At 39.2% G+C, this 12564-nt stretch overlaps 1 protein-coding gene across 3 annotated transcripts in view; it reads right to left on the reverse strand.

The window, feature by feature from the left end:
• ACYP2 (acylphosphatase 2) overlaps positions 1 to 12564 on the reverse strand; it is a 146174-nt gene that overhangs the window by 13692 nt on the left and 119918 nt on the right. The gene's annotated exons all lie outside the window — the stretch shown is intronic.

Here is a 12564-nt window from a genome sequence, read left to right on the forward strand (position 1 = left end):
TCTTCCAGTGTATTGATCAGGACACTGTTTCGCTGCCCCTCATCCCTGTGTGTCCTCCACTCCTCCAGGCTTAAATTCTAAGATCGATGATTGTTATTCTCTTGCCTGTCTTACTTCAGCTCTAAATCTAATTCTGCATACTCATGCTAGGCCTGTACACTCAATGTGGCTGAAGAAAGTTCACAACCACGCTGATGGGCCTTACTTCAAATTTATGACCTTGATGCTCTTTCCTCAGAGTCCACTGCCTCTTGCTTCATCCTCACTAACTTAATAATCTTGCTTTCTACTTTACTGGGAACACTGAAACAACCAGAAGAGAATTCCATAGATTCCACCACTTCTATCCACTGACCAACATACACACCCTCATCCTTTGCCTTCCTGCTGGTTCCCAAGGGTGAACTCGTCATGCACCCATAGACTGCCTCCTCCTTCACTTGGCAGATTCCATCTGCTCTTATCCATTCGTTCTCCTTCCTCTCTCCTACATCATTAGTCTCTGCTCCCTACTAAATCATTGACATCAGTATGTACACATACTTCTTTTTGTCTCATTTTAAAAACATTTTCTTTGACCCACTTTCTCCATCAGCCATCTCACTTCTCTGAAGTGAGCTCCTCCAGAGTTATGTATTCTTGCTGCTTTCCCTCTCTCCCTTCCCGTTTCCTCTTATACACATAATAGCTAAGCTGTCATCCTCCCACTCTTCCAAACCTGTTGTCCAGTGAGGACCCTATTTCTTTATTTCCTTTTGGTGCAAATTCTTCAAAAGGATTGTCAATGTTCATTGTCTCCAATTCCTTTCCTCTCATTCCTTTTTTTTATTTTTTTTTTTTAAGATTTATTTATTTATCAGAGAGAGAGAGGGAGAGCGAGCGAGCACAGGCAGACAGAATGGCAGGCAGAGGCAGAGGGAGAAGCAGGCTCCCTGCCGAGCAAGGAGCCCGATGTGGGACTCGATCCCAGGACACTGGGATCATGACCTGAGCCGAAGGCAGCTGCTTAACCAACTGAGCCACCCAGGCGTCCCCTCTCATTCCTTTTAAAACCTATTCCAACCACCACTATTCCACTGAAACTGCTCTGAGTTACCAGTAACTTTTTGTTGTAAAGTCCACTGAACACTGCTCAGAGTTCATTTTACTTGACCTGACAGCACCACATCACACAGTTCAACACTCTCTTTTACACATCTGGTTGCCGGCACATTGCACACATTGCATATTCCCTCCTACCTCACTGATCTCTCCTTAGTCGTCATCTTCTCCTTGACCTTGTAATTTTGGAGGCCCCAGGGCTTAGTCTACCAGTATTCACACTCTTGGTGAGTTCATCCAGCTCTGAGGCTTTAAATATCATGTATACTGATTATTCCCAAATATGTATTCCTGTCCCAGGCCTTTTCTGAGCTCCAAATTCCTAATGCTTATTATCTCAACTCTTTTGTCCAAGAGTGATTCTAAATTTAACTCATCCAAAAGCAAACTTCTGATTCTCCTGTGGAGATCTGCTCCATCACGACCTTCCCCTTCTTTGTTTCTGGCAACTCCAGCTTACCAGTTACTGAGGTCAAAGTCCGTGCAGTCATCCTTGACTTCTTTCTTTTATTTCTCCATTCAGTTCACCATGAAACCATGCTGCCTATAACATCATACTACATCCACCATCCACCTCCATCACTACCACTTCACCTGAGAAATTTCTATTCACCTGGTTTACTTGGATAGCCTTCTACAAGAAATCCCTACATCTACTACTGCCCCCACCCAGTATATTCCTCATGCCAGAGCCACAGCGATCCATGCAAAACCTACATCAAATTCTGAGTTGTCTCTTCAAAATCCTGAAATGTCTTTCCGTTTCACTATGCAGAAGCCAGATATCTTACAATATCATATTAGACACTACTTGATCTGGCCTCTCTCATTCAGTCTGCTCCAGCCACACTGATCTGGTTATTCCTCGAACACCCTAGGCACACTCCTGTCTTAGGGTTTCCGCTTAGTTCTGTCTTCCTAGAATGCTCTTCTGTAGAATACCCACTAGCTAAGTCTCTCATCTTTGAAACTGTGCCAAAATTTCACATTTTCAATGAGGCTTCGTCTGACCACTTTATCCTAAACTACTGCTCCCCACTCCCAACCCCAAGAACCCTCAACCCTTTATTCAACTCTGTTTCTTTTCCTTACCACTCCTCACTTTCTAGTATGATTTACTATTCACTTGTTATTCATTGTCTTTCTCTGTTACAAATTTTGAGAGGGAAGAAATCTTTGTTCTATTTACTGATATATCCTAAGGACCTAGAAGAGTGTCAGGTATACCACAGGCACACAATAAATATTTAATGTTTAGTAGGTTATGCATTCCTTAAATGTATGGTAGTATTTGCCTCAAGACCATTTCAGCTTCATGCTGTTTCTCTGGTAAGATTCTTTTCAAACTCTTGATTTAACTTATTTATTGCTTCTATGTCTATTTAGGTTTTCTATGCATTTCAGTGTTAATAAGTTATACATGCCATGAATATATTTCATCCAGGTTTGAAAACACACTGGCATAAAGCTGTCCAACATGCTCTCTGATATTTCTTTAGATCACTGCTGTAACTACATTTTTCACCCCAAATACTGTTTATCTCTCTCTCCTTTTATTGTTAATCTTTAGCTGATACTCTTTTGTCATTCACCTTTCTTCTCTTATGTTCATTACCTTTCCTCTACTTTCTTTGGCCTAACTCTGCTGATCTTTTACCCATTACTCAAGTTATACTCTTTGAGGAGTGATATAGTGCTCACGGGTACTTCTTGTTTTCCTCTTCCAGGCTCAGGAGATAACACTTACCCGACCTTCTGAACTAGGCAAGGCTATCTGACTGGCTCTGGCCAATGATATATGCCACTTTTGATGAAAATATTTAATGCACGGAGAAGTGAGTCTTTTTAATAAACCGTGTCTAGTCAATTCAATATTCATATGGAAAAAACACATCTTGATTCCTATCACACCACTCACAAAAGCCAATTTCAGATCGGTTGCGATATAAAAGTGAAAGATCTTGGAGAGGGAAGATTTCTTTAATAGCACAAAAAGCACTAATCTAAGGGGGGAAATGACAAATTAGACTACATTACAATTTGCAACTTTGGTTCATCCAAAGACATCATTAATATAGAGAAAAGCAACTCAGAAAGGGAGAAGATATTTACAAGACACCTTCCTGAAAACAGATTTATATCTAGCACATATAAAAGATTCCTACTAAAAATGTGAAAAATACAGAATACTCAATAGAAAAATGGGGAGAAGACTCAGATACTTCATAAAGAGAGGATATCAGAATGGCCCCAAACCACACGAAAAGGTTCTCATTTTGTTACACAGTAGGTAAATGCAACAAGACCACCGTGTGATCCCGTCACACACCCACTAGCAACACAGAAATAAAAAGGATGACAGAGGTTATGGAAATGGACTGTCATGAGACTGACCCATGGAGGGCCTGGAAGCAGCCTCTGGGCAATTGATAGCTGCCTGACCAAAAAAGGCTTTCAGTGTGAAGAGCCACATGGCCCTGGTGGAACAAGGGCTTAGAAATCTAGGGCACGGGGAAGCTGGGGTCTGAAGTAATGACTGGGGCAAAGGCCAAGGAAACAAAGACTGCAGGATGTGCCGTCTTCCCTGGAGCACTGGACGAGGAGGAGGGGGCTGAAGTGGTGGAGTGAAGAAACAGAAGTGATGGGAGAAAAATAAGGTGGTAAGTGAAGTGAAGGTCAAGGCAGGTCCCTGGTCCCTGAAGGCCATCATCCAACTGGAAGTAGAGACTGAAGTGTGGTCAGCTACATCAACACTTCCTAGAGCGGAGGAACTACATCACTCAGAATACCCCCTGGCTTCTGGGTCAGTGCCTTTTGGAATCAGCAACAGCTGTCTACCCTGCTTAGAGGCCCAGAAGCAGACGTGTTAAGATATAGAGCCAATTTGGAGACACCTTAGGATGGGCTGCAAGTTCAAGTTCCTTCAGATAAACCCACAGTGCAGAAACAAGCTGACTGTCAAGGAATAGGAGGTTAGATCATCTAGCCAAGTGGAATCTCTTGCCACTCCAATCACATGGCACCCAAGCCATGAACTCTAGTGCTTCATTCACAGGAATCAAGACATCACCTGCAGCTTCTTCACGTGGTTTTCAGATCACATCCTTCCAGAGCCGAGATTATCAGAGGGGACCTCTTCGACCAAATCCACTTGAGTATTACCTATTGTGTAAAGGGGCCCGTAGAGTTACACTCTGCCAGATAAGGAAGCTGATGGACATCTCTTTGGGTTCCAATCTTGTTAACAGCTGCCCTTGGAGATACCCACATGCAAGATCCCCTACCACTTCCTGCTGGACCTGTGCCCATTACTCTTTGTCTGCTGACCTTTCTGCACCTTCCTTCCTTTGAACACTCACTCTCTTAGCTGCAGGACTGAGACCTTTGTGGCTCTTCTGCATTAACAGTTCACATGCTTCCAAGCCAAACAAATGATGCTATAAATTGCACTGTCATAATCTACACTGCTTGCACCCTGTTTGTTCTCAGGGCCTCTAGTCTTGTTACTACCACCTGGGTTTCTAGTTATGTTTAGGAGCCTGTTTTTTTTTTTTTAATGTATTTTTTAATTTAAATTCAGTTAACTAACATGTATTATTAGTTTCAGAGGGAGAGGTCATTGATTCTTCAATCTTACATAACACCCAGTGCTCATGACATCATGTGTCCTCAGGAACCTGTTTGACTCCCTCTGCTCATCACTGTGGACAACTGCTGGGCATTAATCAAGCCCAGGGAGAACGGCAGTGTGCCACTTGGTCTATGTGATATACGCAAACCCACTGATCTCCCTGCCCTCCCAGTCACTGAGTGCTGCCTGCAACTGGCAATACACCCCCCCCTTTGACTGCTGCCTGATGGATATACATTTTTCAGCTCAACTTCCTGGTTTTTGATCAAAAATGATCTCCATAAATGCTGGTAGACACAGGTTCCCCGCCAGCCCTTAAAAAGCATTCCTATTCTTCCCCTCGATGACCTTAATTCCACACCACCATGACCACCATTCAGGGACTACTGGCTGTCAGCCTGTGGCTGAGGGGACAAGTTAGCCCTGATTCACATGGCAAGGATGATGGTAATGTCCCTGATAAGAAAGTACCAGGCTTTATCAGTCTTGTCCAGTGAATTCATACAAAATGTAGGGACTTTGATTTGCCTTCTTTCTTCGTCCTCGACATGACCAAGTGTCAGAGGTGCCAGGGTGCTGTATACCTTCTCTTCTCTTTCTTCTCCTCATCTCCTTCTGTTTCTCATCCCTCTTTCGTATCTCTTCTACCTCTTGTTAAAAGTGGTAGCCACTCTCCCCCACCAAAAAAAAAAAAAAAAAAAATGGTAGCCCAGACATGTCTGCAGAAGCAGGCTCTTTAGTTTAGTCTGACTCCCTTTTCCTCTCCAGAGGCAGAGCGGGTGTCCTGTCATGGAAACTTCCGGAGTTCTTATTGTCCCTCTGTGGTCTTCCAGCCCTTCCCTCCCTTAGCAGTGCCTACAGTGCTCAAAGAAGACTGCTGCACAGGGAAGGAAAGGTGTTTCCAGTTCAGAATGGATGAAAGGAACCAAAGAGATTGTGGTTGGTGCCCTAAGCAAGGCGAACTGAACAAAAGGCCAGATGCAGAAATAAGCCAGTGACACGCAGGGCCTAGAATTAAGACTGGCTTGACCGCGAGCCTGAGCCTGTGAGGAAGGCAGACTCGCTCTGCGAGTGGTGATGGGAGGAGGAATACTTTTCTCAGGACTGGCCTGGGAGAACTGCCGTGGCTGAAGAATTCACTCTGTTGCTCCGCAAAGGGTTCTCTAAAGAAAAACGGTGCCATGTTGGCTGTTTTCTCTCTTGTTTCCATGTGATCTTATTCATGTAGAAGATCAATACAATACTACTGTGCCCTTAATTTCACTCGTGTTTAGTAAAATCCTATTACTTTCTCTGCTTCTGTTTACTGGGAAGATTTGGCGGAAATAGAATCTGTTTTGTTTTCAACTGGGAACATTTGGAAGAATGTATACCGTCTCTTTCCCGTATACCATAGAGGGTTCTGTGAATATTCATTACAGTTTTCACCTTGTTTCTGTTAAAACTGTCTTTAGAAATTCAATTTGAATAACGTAGTTTTGTCAGAAGCTGAGGACTTCAGAAATTGTTGTCTTCATGGAAAAATTCCCTAACAAAAAATTTGTGGCTCTGATTGTCTTGACAATTTACCCTGGTAGCAACTTAGTCATTGATGTCTCTCTTTTTTCTAAATAGCAAAATGACTTGTGAGATTGCTCTGTAAAATTGGAAGGGTACTATTGGCATATTTATCTCTATTTACACACAGTATGGCAAAATCAAAGCATGTCAGCCTGGAAAAACAGTGAAACTAAAAAGATGGAAAATAACAAGGGTGGAAAAGTACACAGAGAAACCAGAATGGTAAAGAGTAGCCTGATACGAGTAGTTCAGACAACTGTTTGGCAGTCTCTATGCACACCCTCTGATCCAGCTCTGGGAATATTCCCAACAGAAATGCATATATGTATTCACAAAAACATGCATAGTTGTGTTTATAACAGCACAATTCTACTAGCTAACACTGGGAACTGCCCCAATATATTCACTACTGGTTGAAAAAAATAAACAAGCTTTAAATATTCATACCATGAAACACTGTGAGAAATAAAGATCTATGCCTACATGTAATAGTATGAATGAGATTCACAAACCTGATGTTGGACAGAAGCCAAACTCAAGAGTATATGCTATATAATTCCATTTAGATATGACGTTTAAGAACAGATAAACTTGATCTATGGTAGCAGAAGTCCAAACTGTCATGACTACCAAGAACAGTGAAGATTCTGGTATCCAACCCCCCCTACTTGCGAACTTAGCATGGTAGGCTACCTAGTTAGAAAATGCTGAGTCAGAGCCAAAGGCCAGTGTCAGTACTCACACCAGTCTCTTGGGCCCTAATTCTTATTCTGCAGCATGAAGAAAGCCACGTGACACCTGCCCACAAAGTGGGCTGCGTTAGAGGAGAGGAACCCTGGGCTTAAGGAAAGTGAATCCTTTATAATGGGAATTAAGGTGTCTGCCCTTGGCTTTGAAGGCAGACATTATCTTAATTATGCTGAACAGCAAGTAAACCTGTACTTTGCTCCATAGGAGACGCAAGCTCTACTTTTTCAAGGCTGTAAGCAAACTGCCCTTTGCTCTGGAGGGAAACACCATTTTTGTCTTCCAAGGCTATTCACAGATACCCTTGAAAAGATACTCTGAACAAAGGCAGATAGTGTGTCTGCTTCCAAGAGTGCAGAAACATCAGAAACCCATGATAATGATCTCCCAACAGTTTTGGGGGGTGGATACCTATTGATTGGAAGGGACTATAATGGGTGGATTCTAAAGGACTGGGGGTATTCTGTGTCTTGATCTGGGTGCTGGATACCTGGGTGTATTCAATTTGTGAAACTTCACTGAGTTGTACACCTGAGAAACATACTTTTCTATATGTATATTATCCTTTAAAGAAATATACTTGAGAAAAAAAATTAAAAAAGGAAATGCAAAGTAAACTAAGAAAAATAAAACAAGCCAAAAACAACAACAACAAAATCTCATCATTTTTCTGGAACCTCCATCCTAGAAAATGACTGGCCAATTCAAAAGTGTGTCTCAGATCTTTCTGGGTGGGCAATGATTCCATAGATGAGAATTCTAATGGGGTCATTTACTGTGTCAGAGTCAAATGACTAAAATCCATTTTCTAAGAATAAAGGTACTCAATTATCTAGGTATGGGCCATCAACTTTTACTATTTTTTACTGTGCCTGCTCCTTATGTCAACTGACCTTTATCAGAGTTTTTCAGCCATAAACAGTTCATTAATCATGGCTTTTGATAGTTCATTTCTTTTTCCATCACGTTAAGTGTACTCTTTAATTCTCATCACATATTTCACCCACCTCCCCTCTGGTAACCATCAGTTTGTTCTTCATAGTTAAGAGTCGGTTTCTTGGTTTGTCTTTTTTTTTTCACTTTGCCTGTTGGTTTTGTTTCTTAAATTCCACATATGAATGAAATCATATGTTATCTGTCTTTCTCTGATTTATTTCGCTTAGTATTACACTCTGTTCCATTCATGTCATTGGAAATGATAAGATCCATTCTTTTTTATGGCTGAATAATATTTCAATACGCACACACACACACACACCCCACATCTTCTTTATCGATTCATCAGTTGATGGACACTTGGGCTATTTCCATAATTTGGTTGTTGTAAATAATGCTGTAATAAACATACGGGTGCATATGTATTCCCTTTGGATTCATGTTTTTGGATTTGGGGGTAAAAACCCAGCAGTCCAATTACTGGATCGTAGGATAGTTCTAATTTTTTAAGGAAAACTCCATACTGTTTTCCACAGTGGCCATACTAATTTACATTCTCACCAACAGTGCAAGAGGATTCCTTTTTTCCATATCCTCATCAATCCTCCTTGTTCCTTATTTTTTTGTTTATTTTTTTTTATTTCAGTCATTCTGACAGTTCTGAGGGGATATCATGTTGTAGTTTTGATTTGTATTTCCCTAATGATGGGTGATGTTGAACATCTTTTCTTGTGTCGGTTGGCTATCTGGATGTCTTCTCTGGGGAAATGCCTGATCATGTCTCCCACCCATTTTTCAACTGGATTATTCATTTTTGGTTGTTCAGTTTTATAAATTCTTTATATTTTTTAGATATTAACCCTTTATTGGCTTTGTCATTTGCAAATATTTTCTCCCATTCCATAAGTTGCCTTTTAGTTTTATTGGTTGTTTTCTTCACTGTACAGAAGCTTTTCATTTTGATGTTGACCCAATAGCTTATTTTTGCTTTTATTTCCCTTTCCTTAGGGGATATATCTAGAAAGAAGTTGCTATAGTTGATGTCAGAGACATTTCTACCTATGTTCTCTTCAAGGATTTTGGTGGCTTCATGTCTCACACTTAGGTCTTTAATCTATTTTGAGTTTATTTTTGTGAGTATTGTGAAAAAATGCAACTGGATCACATTTTTACACATGCAGATGTCCAAGTTTCCCAGCGCCATTTGTTTTTCCCATGTTCACTCTTTCCTCCTTTATCAAAGTTTAACTGACCATGTAATAATGGGTTTATTTCCAGGTTTTCTATTATGTTCCATTGATTTATATATCTGTTTTTATGCCAGTACAATACTGTTTTAATTATTGCCACTTTGTAATTTAAGTTGCAGTCTGGATTCATGATATCTCCTGTTTTTTCTTTGTTAGGCTGCTTTGGCTATTCAGGGTCTTTTGTGGGTCCATACAATTTTTAGGGTTATTTGTTCTAGTTCTATGAAAAATGTTGGAAATATTTTGGTAGGGATTGCAGGAAATCTGTGTATTGCTTTGGATAGTATAGACTTTTTTTTTTATAAAGATTTTATTTATTTACTTGACAAATAGAGATCAAGTAGGCAGAGAAGAAGGCAGAGAGAGGAGGAAGCAGGCTCCCTGCTGAAGCAGAGAGCCCAGCGTGGGACTTGATCCCAGGACCCTGGGATCATGACCTGAGCCGAAGGCAGAGGCTTTAACCCACTGAGCCACCCAGCTGCCCCTAGTATAGACATTTTAACACTATTCATTCTTCTAATCTATAAGCATGGAATGTCTTTCCATTTCTTTGTATCATCTTCAATTTCTTTCATTAGCATTTCATAGTTTTCAGAGTACAGGTCTTTCATGTCTTTGGTTAAATTTACCTCTAGATATTTTATTGGTTTTGGTGTAATTTTAAATGGCACTGTTTTCTTAATTTCACTTTCTGCTGCTTCATTATTAGTGTATAGAAATCCAACAGATTTTTGTACATTGATTTTGTATTTCATGATTTTACTGAATTTGTCACTTCTAGTAGTTTTTTGTGGTGGAATCCTTAGGGTTTTCTATATATCATGTATCATGTCATCTACAAATTGTGAAAATTTTACTTATTCCTTACCAAACTGGATGCTTTACTTCTTTTTCTTATATGAATGCTGTAGCTAGGACTTCTAGTACTCTGCTGAATAAAAGTGATAAAAGTAGATATCCTCGTCTAGTCCCGGCACTAGGGAAAAAGCTCTCAGGTTTTTCCCATTGAGCATGATGTTCACTGTGAGTTTTGCATATAAGGCTTTTATTTTGTTAAGGCATGTTCCCTCTAGAGCTACATTGTTGAGGGATTTCATCATGAATGGATGTGGTATTTTGTCAAATGCTTTTTCTGCATCTATTGAAATGATATGATTTTTATCCTTTCTCTTATCTATGAGCTATATCACACTGATTAACTTGAGAAATTGAACCACCCTTGCATCCTGGGAATAAGTCCCACTTGATTGTGGTGAATGATTTTTTGAATGTATATTGTTGGATTTGGTTTGCTGGTATTTTGTTGAGGATTTTTGCATCCATGTTTATCAGAGATAATTGGCCTGTAGTTCTTTTTCTGTAGTGTCTTTATCTGGTTTTGATATCAGGGTGATACTGGTCTTATCAAATGAATTTGGAAGTTTTCCTTTCTCTTGTATTTTTGGAATAGTTTGAGAAGAATAAATATTAACTCTTCTTTAAATGTTTGGTAGAATTTGCCTGTGAAGCTGCCAGGCTCTGGACTTTTATTTATTGGAAGCTTTTAGATTACTGATTCAATTTCATTGCTGTACTCAGTCTGTTCAAATATTTTGTTTCTTCCTGATTGTGTATTTGGAAGATGATATGTTTCTAGGAATTTATCCATTTCTTCTAAGTTGTCCAATTTGTTAGCATATGATTTTTTCATTATATTCTCTTAAAGTTGTTTGTATTTCTGGTGTTGGTTGTTTTTTTTTTTTTTTTTTTTTTTTTTTTTTTTTTTTTTTTTTTTTTTTTTTTTTTTTTTTTTTTTTTTTTTTTTTTTTTTTTTTGTTTTTTTCTTTTTCAGTCTTTTTTTTTCCTTTTTTTTTTTTTTTTAATGAGGTGATAGTTTATTTCAAAGTTCAGCTCCACCAGCCAAATAAATAAAATCCGTGTATAATTTAGTTCCATTGTTCAGAAAGGGTGATGCTGGTCCAAGGATGGGCCCCATTATATATCATCAAGATGGTCTTTATCAAAGTTTCATGACTTTGTTTTCAAGTCTCCCTCTTTGAAGTGTAAGTATTTCACTTGATAATTAAGAGTTAAAATAACTTCAAGCCACACCTTTGGCACATACCATAGAAGACTGTCATTAATAACAACACAATCTTGGGTACTAAATGAGAAAAATATGCAGCCAAGAATATTTTATCCCACTAGGATCTCATTCAAAATAGGAGCAATAAAAAGTTTCGAGGACAAACAGAAACTAAAATAATTTCTGATCACCAAACAAGTCCTACAAGAAATATTAAAAGGGACCCTCTAAGCAAAGAGAGAGCCCAAAAGTAACACAGACCAGAAAGGAATAGAGACAATGTGCTGTACTAATAGTCACTTTACAGGTAATACAATGGCCTAAATTCACCTTTCAATAACTACTCTCAATGTAAATGGGCTAAATGCCCCAATCAAAAGATACAGGGTATCAGATTGGAAAAAATCAAGACCCATCAATATGCTATCTGCATAAGACTCACTTTAGACCCCAAGGTACCTCCAGATTGAAAGTGTGGGCATGGAAAACCATTTACTATGTTTATGAACATCAAAAGAAAGCTGGGGTGGCAATCGTTGTATCAGACAAATTAGATTTTAAAACAATGACTGTAACAAGAGATGAAGAAGGATACTATATCATAATTAAAGGATCTATCCAACAATATCTAACAATTATAAATATTTATGCCCCTAACATGAGATCAGCCATTATATAAACCAATTCATAACAAAATCAAAGAAACACATTAATAATAATTCAATAATAGTAGGGGACTTTAATGCCCCCCTCACTGCAGTGGACAGATCTTCTAAACAGAAGATCAATAAGGAAATAAGGACTTTGAATGACACACTGGACTAGATGGACATCACAGATATATTCAGAACATCCATTCCTAAAGCAATGGAATGCACATTCTTCTCAAGTGCACATTCTCCAGAATATTCTGGAATGGAACATTCTCCAGAATAAATCACATAGTGAGTCACAAATCACGTCTCAACTAGTACCAAAAGACTGGGATCATTCCCTATTTTCAGACCATGGTACTTTGAACCTGGAATTCAATCACAAGAAATTTGGAAAGAACTCAAATACATGGAGGCTAAAGAACATCCTACTAAAGAATGAATGAGTCAACCAGGAAATTAAAGAAGAATTTTTTAAAATTCATGGAAACAAATGAAAAGGAAAACACAACTGTTCAAAATCCTTGGGATGCAGCAAAGGCAGTCCTAAAAGGGAACTATATAGCACCATAAGCCCTTCTCAAGGAACAAGAAAGGTCTCAAATATACAACCTAACCTTA

This window comes from Mustela nigripes, chromosome 7 (genome assembly GCF_022355385.1).
Source record: "Mustela nigripes isolate SB6536 chromosome 7, MUSNIG.SB6536, whole genome shotgun sequence".
NCBI classification, from domain to species: Eukaryota; Metazoa; Chordata; class Mammalia; order Carnivora; family Mustelidae; genus Mustela; species Mustela nigripes.